This window comes from Narcine bancroftii, chromosome 6, assembly GCF_036971445.1.
Source record: "Narcine bancroftii isolate sNarBan1 chromosome 6, sNarBan1.hap1, whole genome shotgun sequence".
Taxonomy (NCBI): Eukaryota; Metazoa; Chordata; class Chondrichthyes; order Torpediniformes; family Narcinidae; genus Narcine; species Narcine bancroftii.
In genome coordinates, this window is record NC_091474.1 from 183944003 (window position 1) to 183962707 (window position 18705).

Here is an 18705-nt window from a genome sequence, read left to right on the forward strand (position 1 = left end):
ACATTTTTATTAGATTAACCTGATATTAAAGAATCACAAAGCTGAAAAAAATGGTAAATTGCTGTAAATAAGGCCTGCTTTAGCTTTTAAATGAGTTTTTCATTACCATGCACATAAATATTCAGTATGTTCTTGCTCAAATTGTCAAAAGACATTTATTATGCACTTTAAATTATCCCAGGATATCTGTTTTTCCACTCAATAATGGATCATTGTTTACTGAATTGAACAGCATACGAGACCCCCATTCCCAATAATCACTCCAAACACCCCACCCCGGGCCTGGTCTTGTATGCAAATTTGATGCTGCCATTTTGGGGTCTGAAATATAAATGTCTGCAAGATGCTGACAGGAGGAAAGTGTTCAAGCTGCACTATTGCATGCAAACGAAAAGTTGGAATCTATGCTAAGGAGCACAGTAATAGAGCAGCAGCTGAAGTTTTTGGAGTTAAAATGGTATATGCATGGGGAAAGCAAGAAAAATGGCTAGAGGCTGCTAAAAAAGGTAAACATAACCTTTGTTGTCCTACCCCATGTTGCCCACAACTTGAGTTTTTTTTTAAAACTGGATAATAAATGAAAGGGAATTGGGGAAATGCATTTTTACCAAGATGATAATTAAGGAGGCCAGGAGATTAGGAGAACAACAATAGGATAAGGAATTTGCTGGAACAGAAGGTTGGTGTGCTGGTTCATGAAAGGTTTATCAATGCATACAAAAACATGAATTGCACAGAAAATGCCAACGAATTATGAAGTCCAAATGTTAGCATTTCATAAGTTTGTAATAAATGCATGAAAAAGAACTTGTTTTGAACTGAGTCAAATAGGGAACATGGATGAAGTTCCAGTAACATTCAGTGTATCATCCAACAAAATGGCGTGTTAAAGGAGATAAAACTGTCATAGTGAAAACCATTGGTCATGAAAAGATGCTAATCTGTAGTTCTGGCCTGTTGAGCTGATGGCACAAAACTTGCACTGTTTGTTCTTTGGCTTGGCTTCGCGGACGAAGATTTATGGAGGGGGTAAAAAGTCCACGTCAGCTGCAGGCTCGTTTGTGGCTGACCAGTCCGATGCGGGACAGGCAGACACGATTGCAGCGGTTGCAAGGGAAAATTGGTTGGTTGGGGTTGGGTGTTGGGTTTTTCCTCCTTTGCCTTTTGTCAGTGAGGTGGGCTCTGCGGTCTTCTTCAAAGGAGGCTGCTGCCCGCCAAACTGTGAGGCGCCAAGATGCACGGTTTGAGGCGTTATCAGCCCACTGGCGGTGGTCAATGTGGCAGGCACCAAGAGATTTCTTTAGGCAGTCCTTGTACCTTTTCTTTGGTGCACCTCTGTCACGGTGGCCAGTGGAGAGCTCGCCATATAATACGATCTTGTAATATTGAAGAAACTCACCCCAAAGAAGAAAAAAATCACCACATGGTGTGTTTGTTTATCCAAAAGGCTGGATGAACAAAATGGGACTTCTGGTCTGGGATCAGTTCAGGGCACACAGAACTGAAGTATTTTTTGTAAAAAGGAGCAAGAACTGAAAATACAGGTGGCTATTATTCCTAGCCCGAGGGCTCTTCAGAAGAATTCAGTTTAACACCTAAATTATCTTTAAACTAGCTGAACAGCTAGAGCAAGAAACAAAGAATTAAACAAAGAAATGTTGCCAGAATTTAACCTTGATAGTGAAATTTGTCCCAGCAATGGGATGTTGGCAAGGTGGCAGCAGTTTAAAACAATGGAAAACACTTAAAATAGCCTTGAAACTAACTACATAGCTAGAGCATAAGCAAGAAATGAGGAACTAAACAAAGTTATTAACCAGAATTCAGCCTTGACTGTGGAATCCATCTCAGCAGCAGGATGTCAACAAAACAGTAAGATGGCAGCCACAAAAGCCCCGGTCTGTGGGGAGATCTATCCCTGGAACAGGGCCAGCTCTCAAGCAACTACTGAAGGAGAGGGATTTGCATCTCCTTCAGGAGATTCAAAGGGGTAATGAAGCCCTCTTTAATAAATTAGATGTAATATCCTAGAAGATTAGTCAGTCCATCTCAGGACTTGGTCATGTTCAGCCAGTTGACCTCCCAAATGGCTGCTGTAGATAAGTGTGTTGGGACTGTAGAGGACCAACTAACAGATGGAATCCCTCAATGCTAAGGAAGGAAAATTACTTTCTGCTGGGATATATGGACCAGCTACAAAATTACAGCAGGTATAATAATAACCTAAAGGAAGGCTCTAAAGGAAAGGATCCATAGAATTATTTTTAAAGGCTGGATCCCAGACATTCTGGGACAAGAACAATTTAATGAACCAATAGTGATTGAAAGGGCTCATTGAGTCTCTGCACCTGGCACATCTGAGGGCCAGAGACACAAGTCCTGATAAGTCTGAGGTATCAGGACCAGAATAAAATCTTGCACACTGCCATGAACGAGAGAGAACAAGGGCCCATTATGTATGACAACAGGCCAGTGTTATTTTTCCTGACCTAAGTGTAGGTCTAATGAAGAGGGAGTTTGACCAGGTAAAGGAGCTCTGGTCTAAGAATATCCCATTTCACCTGTTAACACTCAGGATCCTATTCCCTAATGGAATGAAGAAATTCTTCAAGGCACCTGGGGAAGCAATGTCTCTTGCATAATTGGCCAAGAGGAAAATAAAATGGTGAGCAAGAGCAGGTGGAGGAAAATTAGATAGGCAATCATGGTCCTCACAAACTGCCTTAAACTAGTCACTTTTTCCACCTATAATAGGTGCATTCCAATCTAAACCAATTGAAACTGACTAGTTTTTTTATGGTGACTGATTTTTTTTTCCCCCCACAGTAATTGTTTGAGTTGAGTGATTTTTTTTTAAAATGTACTCAAAGTTGAATAATATATAATAGTTTTTTTTGATAGGAGCCCTGGGCTAGCAAAATGTTTGAGTTAGTTAGACATGGTGCAGGATGCACATACAATGCCATATGTTCAGAGGTCGGCATTGGGAGAGAGGGCTTTTATAGTTGTTTATTCTTTAAATTTGACAACCTGCTGCCAACCTGTTGCTACTTTATCATAGGAGATACACATGTACAGTATTCCATTTTTAAATTAATACAGGAGTCAAAACACTTCAGTGTGTGTATGGATATTTCTTAGCTTTAATGTGAATGGGCTAGATGGATAAGTTAAAAGGAAATTAGTCTTGGCATACCTGAAAAAATGAAAACTGGTATTACCTTTACACAAGAAACCCACCTAACTATGCAGGAACATAAATTAAGAGTGGGTAGGACCTGTAATGTAATCTTTTAAATACAAAGATCGGATAACCATCATGATAAACAAAGACATACCAGTAATGATTGGAGATACTATCATTAGGCCCTTTCAAGCTACCATGTAAAATGGGGTTAACTGGGCAATTTGCCCAGTTAGTACCCCACTCGTGTGGCAGCTTGAAAAGGTCCGACTCAGTCAGCATGGACCAAATCCAAATGGATCCCTGACCTACCTCAGAGATATTCACCGGCGGCTTGAAAATGAAAATGGCTAACCTGGTTGTTCTGATTAAATCAACGCTTGTGTGCATGTGTCACTGGGCTGCATCTACTGAAATGTGCAGTGCTTGTATCCTGCTGCTCCTCCAGTGACTGCAGCATTCGCCTGACAGTAGTGGTCACAACAGTGTTGATTAGCCAGTATCTGAAGATTGCTCCCATTTGCCATTTGGACTTCAATTTGTTACTACATTCATTCATCATTCATCACAGGAGTGGGAACCCCCTTAAATCACTGGGTTGGTGATTTAATGGGTCGATTTTCCCACTGCAGCTTAAAAGATGCTGGAAACACCCTTTCCCCACTAATCACACCTGGGTCCCAGGAGGACTACCCAGGTGCTGCGACTTAGCAACCCATCAGGTTGATTTTTATCAGTTAATTGTCAGTTTGTAGTGTCAGCTAATGGCACCACTACCAAAATGAGGGACATCTACACAGCACAAGGTGAAGTAGTAACTGAACTTTATTTTTGAATTCCCCGCACTGCTCGGAGCCTGCCCATTTCCTGTGAGGGGCGTGCTGGCCTTAGGAAGTGATGTCAGTGCATTGCAGCATCACTCCCCATCCAGTGGCATGTAAAAACGGAAGCAGTACTGTCCCCAGGCAATGTGTCGCCAATTGTGGCTTCTCAGAAAGGAAGGGGGCCTGCATCATGTGTTAGACGACTGGGGCAGTGATTCGGCCTGTCTAACCACGTGGTTGCTCGGCCTGCTACACAACTTCCCCCACCCAAACTTCCCCACCCAAACTTCCCCCCCCCCTCCCCCCCCCACCAATTTCTGCAACCCTTTAAGCAAGTTACTGTATTGTCTTTGGCCTGGGGATCCGGGGCAAGCTGGTTTGACCAGATGCGCTCCCTTGAGGTTGTCAATGTGAAAGGCAAAAATGACACTGTCATGCTGCAATGCCTTCATAGGGACATTGTAGGGGTTTCCCTTGCTGTCCTCCAAAAACTAATTTGGTAGACTGCAGATTTGCTGGGATGTGACAAGTTGGAGAGCTATGTTGGGAAGGTGGCGGAGGCTTCTGTTTACCTGTTTGATCCCTCAATCTATGGAGTATGTTTAGAGCACTGGGTTGTGGGCCTGGAGGGATGAAGTGAATGTCCCCTGGGATGGTAAGTGGGGAGCCATACACCATTTTGGCTGATGACGTTGTTCGGACTTTTTGTACTGTGCAAATTCCTAATAGCTCCCATGGGAGTTTGTCCATCCAATTAGGGCCCTGTAGTGGAGCTTTCAGGGATACTTTCAGATGGTGGAGGAAACATTTGAGGCAGTTTGCCTGAGGATGGTAGGCTGTGATGTAACTGGTCCAAGGTGAAGTGGGTCAGGAATCCAAAACATGTGATCCAAATGGACAAGAAAGCTCTGGCGCAAGTCTGTGTTGCATGTGGGCATGGGGGATTGCTTCTGGCCAATGGGTAAAATGGCCAATTACTATGAATACCACAAATCTTGGCTCACAGGGAGCGGGCTGATAATGTCCACATGCACATGGTCAAAACAGCGCTGTGCCAGGTTGAAGCTCTGGAGCAGGGCCTTGGTTTGTCTGTGCACTTTAGTGGATTGGCAGTTCAAACAAGTCTTAGCCCATAGGGTTACATTGTGGTGGAGGGCATGCCACACAAACTTGTCAGACAGCAGGCAGTCTGTGGACCTTGTGGAAGGATGTGACAGACTGTGTATTTGGTTGAACACATGCTGTCGCCAGGTCACGGGTAGGATGGGTCTGGGTAAACCTGTGGGCATGGCCCCCAATAAAGTTGGGCTCCCCGGTAAAGGACAAATCGCTAACTGGCTGGTGATGCCGGTCCAGTAGGCCTGGATGTCCACATCGTCTGCTTGGTCTTTGACTAGCTGAGCGATATCGAACCCCTTGTGAGGTAGCAACGATGGCCAGTCTGGACAGCGCATTGGCCACCACATTGGATTTGCCTGCAACATGGCGAATGTCTGTTGTATACACAAATGTAGGAGAGGTGTTGCCTCGCTGACCACATGTCTGAAACCTTGCTGAGTGCATGGGTGAGTGGTTTGTGGTCCTTGCAGGTGACAAAAACCCTTCCTTCTAACATACCAGAAATGTCATATTGCCAGTTACATGGCCAACAATTCACAGTTGAACACATTGTACTTGAATTCTGGTGTCTGGAGATGTTTGGGGCAAAAAAAACCCCACTGCTCCTCTGTCCGATGCGTCTGTTGAAAGGGTTGGGGGGGGAAGAAAGAGTCTGGATGGGCCAAAAATGTGGCCTCTGCCAGTGCCGCTTTTGTTGCCTGGAATGCTTCCATGGTTTCATGTGTTCACTGAAGAGCCTTGTCGCTGAGTTTGAGGTCAAATAGGGGTAGCATGAGGATAGCCGCTTCCCGAAGGAAGCGATGATAGAAGTTCGCCATCCCTAGGAATTCTTGTAGGGTTTTGTGCTTGGCCTGGGAAAACATTGGATGGCTTCCACCTTATCTGGCAGAAGTGTGGCTGCCTCTTGGGTGATACGGTGTCCCAAGAAATCGATAGTTTCCAGGCACTTAGCTGGTTTCACCGTGAGTCTGAACTCCCTCAACCTATCAAAGGTGAGCCAGGTGCATCATGTGTGTGCTGGTGATGAGAATGTCATCCAGGTAGATGAAGATGAAATCTAGGTCCCTGCCAACCACATCCATGAGACGCTGAAACATCTGTATTCTTTAGACCGAAAGGCATCTGAAGGAACTCAAAGGTCAAAAGGTGTAATAATTGCTGTTTTTGGGACGTCGTTAGTATGCACTGGAATCTGATGGCACCCTTTGACAAGGTGCACCTTGTCAAAGATCCGACAGCCCTGGAGCCTCGTGATGATATCCGGGATATGTGGAATAGGGTATCTGGCTGGGACAGTTGTGTTGAGTCATCTATAGTCACCAAATGGACGCCAATCACCGTAGTTGTTCTGGACCATGTGCAGCGGGATGCCTGGGGCTGTTTGAGTGGTGGATGATGCCCAACTCCTCAATGGCAGCAAACTCTGTTTTGGATTGGAGTTTGTCCTGCAGGAGGTGCAGTACCTGTGTATACACAGGAGGCCCCGTGGTCTCGATGTGCTACTCCACACCATGTGCTGGTTTAGTATCATGGAAATTGGGCACCAACAGTGACAGGTACCTGGCCAGTTGGAGGGCATATTCATTACAGTCCAGAGTGTGGCAGAAAGGAACATTGCTGTAGACTGAGGGGTTATGACTAGAACATGTTAGCATTGACCAAACGGAATCTGTTTATGTCCACCAGGAGCTCCTGTGCCTGGAGTAAGTCTGCTCAGTAGGGCTTTCCCCATGGATGCAATTGTACACTTCCAGTGGAAAACAGTGTCTGCAGCATGGATTGTGACCAGGTGAGTGCTGAAACTCTGAATGGAGGAACTGTTGGCTGCCTGTAGGGAAGGCCCTTGAGATTGTTTGAGTTCGAAATGCATCGGCAGAATGAGGCTTATCAGAGCCCATGTTGACTAGGAAATCCCTCTTTGTTTGCTGGTCCCTGAGGTAGAGTAGGCCTATGTGTGATAACTGCTGAGGGCACTATTAGCAACTAGTCTGTCAGTTTCCCACTGCTGCGCTTCACTTGGCGTTGGGGTATAAGCATGGAGGGATGCACTGCTAGGTGTTAAGGCCCCATCTGTGGTGGGTATAAACAGTAATCGCTCTGAGTGCTTGTTACATTGTGGCTGGCCTTCGGCTACTGCTGGGGGGCTCATTGGGGGTCTGAACTGGCAGCACTGCCAGCGTCGATCGGTTGCACATATATGGAGCTCTTTTACAGGGTGTGGAAGAGTCTGTATGCTTCTTTGGCTACCAGGTGTGGGGTGCTGAAATCCAAGTCAGTTATTGCTGAGGAAACTTACACCAGTAGTCTGTGTGTCTGATGCATGATGCAGATGGCATGTTTGTGTCCGCTGGGTTCCAGGGAATTGAGGAGGAAATGCTGGAATTGTTCGTACTTGTGCTCCATAGGATTTTCTATGAAGGAACTTGCTTTTGCTGAGGTAGCGGCATCCAGGATGCTGACAACGTGCCAGAACTTGGTATCCTCCGAGATTATGCCTCTGATCTGGAACTGTGACTCAGCCGTTTGCAACCAATTCCTGGGCCGATTTGCCCAGAAGGGCGGAAAATGCACGCCCACGACATTAGACGCTGCTATTGTGACTGTAGTGGTAGTAGCATCCTGCATTTTGTTGCGTTTGAGATGGGTTCCAAAGACATGAGAACTGTTGGGATCACCACTGTTAACAGCAGTGCTACTGAAATGAGAGACGTCCACACAGCATGAGGTGAACCAGTAACTGAACATTATTTTTTAATTCCTCGTGCTGCTTGAGGAGCTTGCCCACTGTCTGTGAGGGGCACACTGGCCTTAAGAAGTGCTGTACCCTGGGAAACACGTGTTGCCAACCATGGGCTTCTCCTTAGAAGGGAGAGGGCCTGTGCCATCTTGTGTTGGATGACTGGGGTGGCAATTTGGCCCATCTAACTGTGCGATCGCTCAGCCTGCTACAAGTTTACTCAGAGTCCTGGACATTTAAATCTATACGCACCTAACTGATGATGAATCCTTTATTCAAGATATCATTTTGAAGGTGTCAGGGGATGACGGGGGTGACTTCAATTTTTGTTTGGATCCTATCTTGGAGAAATCCACACATCCAAAATAAAAGTAGCCAAAACCAGCTTGGCTTTTATGAAAGATCTATATTTGACAGATGTGTGGAGGTAAACACACCCTCAAACCAGGGACTACTCCTTTTATTCTGCATATCCTGGCTCCCATACTAGGATTGACCTTTGTTATTAACACAGTTAATTTGCAGACATTAGGATCTGAATACCTATCTAGAACCTTGTTGGATCATTTGCTCTATTTTGTTGCCAGAAAAATAAACTAACTCCTACAGATGGCATCTGAATCTACCCTACCCAAAAAAACAGAATTTTCCAAATTCATTATTCTATGGGACACACAATCTTGTAAACATAGAAGAACTGGAAACAGAAATTCTGCATTTGGGTGGGGAGAAGGAGTTTCAACAGTCCAACTCCAAAGAGACACACAAAGTGCTTTTAAACAAAATAAATCCTCAAATATAATATACTGCACACTTATAAAATTGAAAAAAAAATCATTCTAAGCATTAAAAGATATTAGGAACTGGGAGAAAAAGCATAGTCTTGCCCTGGCTATTGAGAGTAGAGGAGAGTTGTAGAATACTAAATTCAATCCAGAAGGAAATGGGCTCAGTTTCACATAACCCAATAGAAATCGATGATACATTAAAATAATTTTATACAAACTTATATAAATCAGTCCCCAGAAGACCTGACTAAGATTGATGACTTTTTATCCACGGTTGAACTATCCAAACTTGGCAAAGATCAAGCAAATTTGTACCTACCCTATATTTCAAAAGCCTTTGGATCACTCCAGTCTATTAAATCACCAGGGGAAGGTGGTTTATGGAAATTTTAAGGATCTACATATACCCTTCATCATGGATATAATTAACTTGGTATCTAAAACCAAAATGCTCCCTGAATCATTTTCAACTGCCATATTAACTGTGATTTTGTTTTTTGTTTTGTTTTATAAAAAAAATACAGAGATCCACTTCATTACAAAACTCCGATTACAAACTGATTTCTAAGGGCCTGGTTAGCAGCCTTGGCCAATACTTGCCAAAATTAATAAATCCAGACCAGAGCAGTTTTATTTTGAAACAGGTCACCCAACAACCTATATAGGCTCTTCAATGTTATCTACTATACAAAGTCGAAGGCTGAACTGAGTGTCGCTGTGGCTTGGATGCTGAAAAAGCCTTTGACAGGCCAGGATGGCTATTTATTTAGAGTCTTGGCCAAGCTTTGATTTGGGCAACTGTTCATTAATTGGGTTAAGTCCGAAAGCTAGGGCCACCACTAATGGACAGATTTTGGCAGCATTCCCTTTTGAGCAGATCAAGTTGACAGAGTTGTCCCTTGTCTCCAGGACTTTTTGTCTTCACTATTGAGCCTTTGGCAGAGGCAATTAGACAAGACCTGGAGATAAAGGGTTTTATGGTGGATCAGACAAGCCACAAAATTAATCTTATGGCAGACAATGTAATTCTGTATTTAACTGATCTGATCAATTCCCTTACTAAATTACAGATTCTATTAAAATCTTATGGTGAAGTTTCAGAATACAAGGTAAACTGGGGGGGGAAAAATCATCCCACTAACAAATTTTGATCACACTGAGTACCAATGAATAAGTCCATTCAAATGGCTCTCAGATGACCAAATACCTTGGAATAATGGTGGAGGATGTCGTTCAGAATTTGTACAAATTCAATTACCTCCTGCTACTTCATAAAATTGAAGACTTGAGTAGGTGGATGAATTTGTCCATCACTCCAATTGGCAGGGTCAACTGTGTAAAGATGAATAAAGATCTGTGTAAAGATTGCAGTATATTATCTAGTCCTTGCCCATTCCACTACCTCAAACCTTTTTTAAAACCCTTAGTAAGCATGTTAGGCAATTTATTTGGAACTGCAAGGAACCTAGAATATCCATAGAAAAGTTAACATGGAATTACAGGTTAGGAGGCATCTGGTTGCCTAGTTTCAAAAAGTATTTGGTGGCCCAAATGAGATTAATTTCTTCATTTTTTTTTTGAGAGGGATATGCTCTCTACTGGGTACAATTTGGATTGCACTCTCAAAGAGAGTGCATAATGATTTCATGTATAAATGGAATTCCTGAATTATAGCCAGCAAGACAGAAAACCCCATTTTAAAAACACTTGGTTAAAATATGGTGCGAGACCTGTAGAGGCTCTGGACTGAAAAGAGGATTGTTATAGAGGACACCTTTAAGACAAAATGTACCCATGACTTTGAACAATAACAAGTTGAAAACCTGTATCATCAGGGGATACAATGTCTGGAAGATTATTATGAAAAGGTCTTTTCATGTCATTTGAACAGCTGAAGAAGAAATATGACTTGTCCAATAAGACATTTTTAATCTTTAGTTACAATCCTTCCTTATGGTCAATTTGGGCCCTGAAAAGGCTCTACCAGGACTCAATGAAAAGGAGAAACTACCCCATGAAAGAAATGTATACGTTTATTTCAAGAATGTACTTTTTTATTGATAAGTGAGAGCCCAAAGCCAGGTTTGCATAAATCTAGGATGAGGTGGGAGTCTGACTTGGACACAACAATTGACAAACAACTCTGGTCAGGTCCTATGTTGGGGAAGTTTGTTGGCTACTATTAATGCCAGGTATAGATTGGTCCATTATATTTCTCCTCCATCAACTGTACCTCACCCCACAAATTACACCAATATAAACCTGAATTATCAGGTGTGTTTTGGGTGTGGTGTAGAGGTTAGTTCCTTTTAACATTTTACCTAGCTTTGCATAAAGGTGAGGCCCTTCTGGTATGACCTCTTACACCCTAACCAAGATCATGGGAGTCACCTTCCCAGTAGACAGAGAGCTTTGTCTTCTGGGAAACTTTAATATGCTTGGTGAATTACTAACTAATTCTCAAATTAAATTCACAGAAATTCCTTTGTGTGGCCAGGAAATGCATAGCAGTAACATGGAAGTCTGACTCCCATCTATTCATGGCTAGGTGGTCTTCGGAAATGAGTAGTTGTATCCCACCTGAAAAGGTCACATACAATCTCAGGAAGCGATATAACACCTTCCTAAAAATCTGGCATCCTTATTTAGAGCATATAGGTACCTCACTGGTGCTAATATAAGGTTATGATTGCTACTGGCTACTCAGTAGACCTCTAAAGATTTTGACACTGTGGTATCATCGTGTCTCCATATGTTTTACTGTACGCACTAACAATGGGATGCTTTTTTGTGTTTGTTTCTTTTTCTGTTTAATAGGATGTACAGAGAAGGTTGGAGAGATGGGTTCTCTTGATGTTTTATTTGGTATTGTGAGAAGCAGAGGTGCCTTCACAGATTTCACTCGAGACAAAAATTGAGAACAAAGAACATTTATTTTACAACAGTGCAAAGTTGGGTGCTTCCCCTTACCCTGGGAATACACACATGTACTGGGGCTTACCCAACTTTTTATACATTCTATTTCAGTACAGAGGTACCTCCCCCTTTAACATTCTTCTGCCTCCTGGATTGGTTTGGCATTAGGTAATTCTGCCTACGTGCAATTTGTGTGCCTTTCTGTGTGTATACTTGTTTACCAGGAAGTGTCATGTCTTTGTTCTTATTCATAAATCTCAACCCCCAGGACTTGCTAAATCTATCTACTTGCTATAAGACCCCTATTCTATTATACTTGCTTAACCCTTCCTCACACTCCATTCTTACTCCACCCTTTTTCAACCCATCATAATTCATTCCTATTTAGCACTTGCTTGACTTCCCTTATTCCATTATCCCTTCACCCCATCCTAATTCATTCCTATTTAGCAATTGATTAACTTCCCATATTCCATTATCTCTCACAATGGTTGAATTTTCCACAAACGCCGCCCTCAACAGCCAACAAGTAATCAAGGGCCAGGCAATTTTGATAAACTGTAGCACGTATCTGTCGTTCTTCAGCCAATAAATCCAAGGCCGTCGCTGTCTGATGGTGATAATTTCCAAAACTGCCTGGAGTCTGATCAAATGATTTAGTATATAAATGGGGGTTCGATATCCCCATGATCCATCCTGAGCCCAAGTAGCAGGGCCATAATATGAAATAATACGTTCAGGGGGCCAATCTTCACCCCAATTTCCAATTTTAAATTCTCTCTTTGGATGAGTATCTTGAGGAGATTGTGGGATTAGGCACATATATAGCTTGGTAGAAAGGTGATGGTCGGCATGCAAAGGCAGTAAGACAAATTGAGGTTGAATGATTCCAATACAACAAGTGCCGCTCCAATCGGGTTCTAGAAAGGTATAAGCCATATTCCCACAAATCCAATATAAACCCTCTGGGGCATATCCATGTGGGATATTCTGGTTCCAAATCTGCTGGAGCGAGGGGATGCCCCAGTAAGGATTTTCACCTGAACAGTTCCATATGTCACTGGTGTCATTGATCTTCTCATAAAGTACACAATCCGAATCTTTTTTCCATTGAGAAATACCAGGTAAGGGTTGCAGGGTGCCAAACAGCTGTAGTATTCTTGAGCAGCTTAAGCCGTTTACAACTGGAATCCCCCTTATAGTGACGGCCTTCAGCCTTCCGAACGCATTAGTGACCCAGTGGGTGATTTACAAGATGCCAAGTTTGGGGGGGCGTTCAATTTCATTTGTTGTAGCATTAAAGTGTAGAAGTTCCCATATATCCAAAGGCTCACCTTGCCAGGGTCAGGTACTGTCCTTAGTTGGCCCTCCGCAAATCCAACAATTCTTCAACCCCAGCAAGTCAGCTGTTCGTTGACTTAAATCTACCCATTTATCGTCACCTAACTGGTGAGTAGCAGCTTGTCTGCGAGCATTAGCATATATATCCCCTTTATTCCTACTCCAGGTATAGCCCTGACTAATATTTTGCTTATAATTCTCCCACCATCTTCTTTGTACCATATTTTTGGCACTTGTCTTTTTTAATACCCATAGAGGCTGGGACGCAAACCCAATCCACTCCCCTAGGACAGTTCTGCTTCCCTGGTCCATGTTGGGATCCTAAATTAGTCCAGAGGTGGGTTTTCAGCTAATAAACCCTTCTGTCTTAAGTCATATAAAGAAGTGGAAAGTCCCTGTAAACATTTAGATATATATTGGTCATTAGCTTCAGGGGTATGGGAATCGGTGTGGAATCCCATATAAGGAAGACCGAACATCATCTCATATGGTGAGACTGCAAGGTCCTTACGGGGAGCTGTGTGGATCCTGATTAAAGCTAAGAGTAAGCATTTAATCCAGGAGAGGCCAGTTTCCTCATGAGTGAGTTCGTTTTTCAGGGTCTGATTTATCCGCTCAGCTCGGCCTGAACTCTGGGGGTGCCATGGGGTATGTAACTGCCAATCTATTCCCAAGATTTTACACACCCTCTGGAGTACCTGAGAGGTAAAATGTGTACCTCGATCTGAATCAATAGTTTGCACAATACCATAACGTGGAATAATAGCCTCTAGTAATATCCGAATAACGGTGTTAGCACGATCATTAGGGGTCGGAAAAGCCTAAACCCATCGAGTAAAATGATCCACCATTACTAGGAGATATTTATAGACCCCTATCTTGGGCAATTCCATGAAGTCAATCTGTATTCGTTGAAACGGGCGTACGGCTATATCACGACCCCCAGGCCTTACATAGCGCATTACTTTCTTATTCACTCGCTTTATACTCTGTTTGGCTAAGAACAATTAAAGGACCGTACAAAGGCGTCAACAAGTGCCTGCTTTCCCCAGTGTGTCTGCTGGTGGAGCTGATCAATAATCTGACGAGACAAGGCTTTATTCAGGACTTGACGTCCCTCTGCCGTCCACCATAACCCATCTGCAGTTTGACGCATTCCCTGGTCTTTCATATAAATCTCCTCCTCCTGTGAGAAGATGGGAGTCTTTTGAATCTCATGTGGGATGGGGAGTAACAGCTGCATCTCTATTATTTTTGTTAGTGCAGCCTGTTTGGCAGCTTCATCTGCCCATCTGTTACCCTGGGCTTCAGGACTGTCAATAATTTGATGGCCTCGTACATGAACTACAGCTATCTCCTCAGGTAACATAAGAGCATCTAAGGATTGAACAATTAAGTTCTCATGGATCAACTTTTGTCCTTTCCCGGTTATCATTCCCCGCTCTTTCCAAATCTTTCCGAAGGTGTGTACTACACCAAAAGCATACTTGGAGTCAGTATAGATTGTGCCCACCTTACCCTCTAGACCCCGGAGAGCTCTACAGAGGGCATACAATTCACAGGATTGTATTGGAATCATTCACAAGACGACCGGCCTCAATCTCAGCTCCTTCATTCCCATCCACTACACTATACCTGCTGTAACGAATACCATCAATGCAGCAGGAAGATCCATCAATAAACCATCTTTCACTCTCTCGTAAAGGTTCATCGCTTAAATCATCTCTAATTTTTATCTGTAAATCTATCACTTCTAAGCATACATGCTCTAAATCATTGGGGACAGTATCAGAATCTGGAGAAACCAAGAAGGCGGCTGGATTCTGTTCTTTGTTTATAATCAGTGTCAAATCATCCCTATCCATAAGAATCGCTTCATACTTTAAAATTCTGGAATCGGTAAGCCACCTTCCGGCACGTTGTAAAAGAATGGTGCGGACTGTGTGAGGGGTGTGAACTGTCATCGGGGCACCAAATGTAATTTTTCGTCCTTCCTCTACTAGAATGGCAGTGGCCGCAATTGCTTGCACACATTCTGGCCAACCATGACAAACAGGATCTAAAATCTTTGATAGAAAGGCAACTAGTTGTCTAAAACCTGCTAGCTCTTGTGTTAAAACTCCCATGGTCACACCGTCTTTCGCATTGGTATATAGGGCAAATGGCTTACTTAGGTAGGGTAAGGCCAAAACTGGGGCATTAGTAAAACGCTGTTTCACCATATCAAAATCTTTAATCTCCCCCTCCGCCCAGACAACAGTTTCACCCCCTAGAGTCGCAAGTTTATCATAAAGACATTTGACCAGGCTGGAATAATTCTCAATCCAAATCCTACAGTATCCCACCAAACCAAGGAATTTCCTAAGTTCTTGAGCATTTTTTGGAAGCGGGATCTGCGTAATACCGCGTATTCTCTCTGGACTTATCTTCCTAATTCCTTGACTAACCAAATGACCTAAGTATTTAACCTCGGATTGAACAAATTGCAACTTCGATTCACTCACTCTAAGACCCTTATTCCCTAGAAAATTCAAAAAATCAACAGTGCATTGTTTAACCGAATCATACATTTCCCGTTTGATTAATAAATCATCCACATATTGTAATAATTGACAATCCTCTCTCCGAGGGGCCTCATATAGTACCTGTTCCAAAACTTGGCCAAACAAATTTGGTGATTCTGTAAAACCCTGGGGAAGGACCATCCACCGGTATTGATTTTTCCGTCCTGTAAAGGGATTTTTCCACTCAAATGCAAACATGTCCCTACTGTCCATTGCCAAAGGGCAGGTACAGAAGGCATCTTTGAGATCAATTACACTGAACCACTTACTATGGGGGTCAATCTTACCCATCAAAGTATAGGGGTTAGGTACAACCGGATAACGGGTGAAAATAATTTTGTTTAACTCTCTCAAATCCTGTACTAATCGGTATGTGCCGTCTGGTTTTTGGACAGGTAAAATTGGAGTATTAAAAGGTGACATGCAGGGTTCGAGTATACCATCTTTCACCAATTGGTCAATTACTGGCTGCAGCTCCTTTCGGCCAGCCATAGGAACCGGCTACTGTTTTCGTCGAACTACCTGGTTGGGGTCTTTTAGAGTAACTTGCAGGGGAGGAACATCTAACCCTCCTCTATTGCCTCTTTTCGCCCATACCCTAGGATTTATTAGTCCCCGATCCTCCTCCGTCAGCACATAAAATTGAACCCTGATCCCAGATTCCTGTGGTCTGGTACCGATAGCCAATTGGTCCTGTAAATCACGTCCCAACACGCAAACCCCAGCTTGGGGAACTAGTAAATGATCCTCTGTAACTATCTTTCCTCCCATTTGTATCTTTACATTCTTTAATTTAGGGACTGCAAAATCTCTCCCCCCCACCTCCAAAATCATCACCGTCCCTTCTGTTTTAACACCCTCGGGTCGTCGTAAAATACTGACCGGGCTGCCCCGGAATCTACTAGAAAAGTCATTTTGTCACCGTGGGGTCCTATGCTTAAATTTACCAATGGTTCTCCATGCAGCCCCACGGTATGCATTAGCTGAGCACCGTGACCCCCCTATTCATAATCTGCCTCCATCAATGCGTAAGATCGCATCTCCCTGGCCCGCATCGGGCATTCCCTCTTAAAATGTCCCTCCTTTTTACAATAATAGCATACCAATGCTCCTGTTTCCCAATTTATGCCAGGGTCTCCATGGGGTCCCGGGAACGGTCGGCATCCCCGGAATCCTCTTACCTCTGTCCTGGTCATTACTTCCCCCCTCCTGGCGCTCCTCCCAACATCCAGGAGCCGACACACAGTTCCTAACACTTCCTTGCTTTCCATCCACATCTTCCTTTACTGCCTGCATCAAAATCTTAGCCTTTCCTTTCTGTTTTTCTTCAAACCTCTGGACGTATGCCCTTTGTGCGATATACAAAAGCTGTGATAGTCCCTGTTCATGCCAATTCTCTGTCTTTTGTAATTTCTTCCTGATATCTAAAGCTGAATTAGTAACAAAACCCATCAATACCAAATGTTCACCTGCTGGGGATTCTATATCCAACCCCCCATATTGCTGGATGGCCGCACGTAATCTAGTCAGAAATGCAGAGGGGGTCTCCTCGGGACCTTGGGGAACCTCAAATGCCTTCTTAAAGTTCTGTCCTTTTGGAACAGACTCCTTCAATCCTTTTACTAGATTAACCCTGTACTCATCCATTTGTGTGCGACCATCATTGCTAGTCTTATCCCAATTTGGGTTTACCAGGGGAAATTTAGCTTCTCCAGGTATCGCCTCTGGACCCCCTGGTGTTCCCTAACCCAGACTCTGATCCCTGCCTGGCGGATCATTCCACGCTCATCCAAAGTAAATAGAGTCTTAAAGATAGACATTAATTCATCCCAGGTATATTAGGTCCCAAAAATTGATCTAATTGTTCTGCACATCCCTGAGGGTCTTCTATCAGAGAGGTAATTTCCTTCTTAAAATTGCACACCTCAGTACTAGTCAAAGGCACATTCACAAATCCGAGACCCCCTGCATCCCCTCCCAAGGAAATCTCTCGTAAAGGTCTCATCCAGTTAGTTTCTGGCTTATCTCCTCCTCTATGATGGTTAAGTTCCTGCCTTCTGGGAGACAAATCAAAGAGTCCTACCCCTTCCTCCCGAAGGGTCTCATACTGTTCTTCCGAATGACCCTCACAGTCAAAGTCTCCTCCCTCTCGTGTCAATTGAGGTGGTAATCTTGCACTCTGTAAGCAAGTCATCATACCACTCCTACTTTCTCCTTCTTTCTTTAACAGTGGAGGAGGAGGGGAAGGTGAAGAAGGGTAAAGCGTAGGGGAGAGGGAGGGGATGGGAGCTGGCACAGGGGAAACATAAGGTGGAGGAAGGGAATGTAACACATCCCATCCCTTTATTTCGGGAGCAGAAGGTTCCTCATCTTTCTTATTTGTAAATTTATTCTCGTCCAATATCATCTGATTAAACGATTCACTAAGCCAACAGGCTGCATATTCCCTACTCCCGGTATTGTCTCCTTGATTTTGGTAGAGCCAGATGTTCAATGCCTGACACATCCAGTCCTCGTCGGATCCGAACTTTGGCCAATATACTGAACTCCCTTTTATCGGATTCTTAACCCATTCCTGACAACAATACCTGACCATGGTCTGCTTATCCTTCCCATGGGTTTTCCCCGCACTCCAATTGGATAACATTAGTCCTAACAGACTATGTTTCAGTATTTTATCCTCCCATCCTTCTTTAGGACTTTTTCCCTTGCTACTTCCTCCTCCCATATAGGCAGGAAAATGAAATTCCTCTTACCGGAATCCAGTAGCTATTCCTAGCGCACTTCCTTAACGTCCTCCCGTCGTTTGTTCTCAATGCCTCTTCTCGGATATCACTCGCTTCGTCCACTGACCAGCTACCCATCATCTTGGAGTCCAGCTGAATCAGCCGGGGTGCAGCTACCCCCATCGTCAGGCGCTCTGTCAGTGGAGGGAGTGCGATCCTGGACGAGCCCCGAAGTTATGAGAAGCAGAGGTGCCTTCACAAATTTCACTCGAGACAAAAATTGAGAACAAAGAACATTTATTTTACAACAATGCAAAGTTAGGCATTTCCCCTTACTCTGGGAATACACACACGTACTGGGGCTTACCCAACTTTTTATACATTCTATTTCAGTACAGAGGTACCTCCCCCTTTAACATTCTTCTGCCTCCTGGATTGGTTTGGCATTAGGTAATTCTGCCTACGTGCAATTTGTGTGCCTTTCTGTGTGTATACTTGTTTACCAG

At 43.6% G+C, this 18705-nt stretch overlaps 1 long non-coding RNA gene across 1 annotated transcript in view; it reads right to left on the bottom strand.

Moving 5' to 3' along the window:
• Positions 1–18705, bottom strand: part of LOC138736832 (uncharacterized) — a 37117-nt gene that overhangs the window by 9934 nt on the left and 8478 nt on the right. The window contains exon 2 of the long non-coding RNA XR_011340611.1: positions 18230–18466. This is a non-coding gene — a long non-coding RNA (uncharacterized lncRNA). The remainder of the gene's footprint in view (positions 1–18229; positions 18467–18705) is intronic.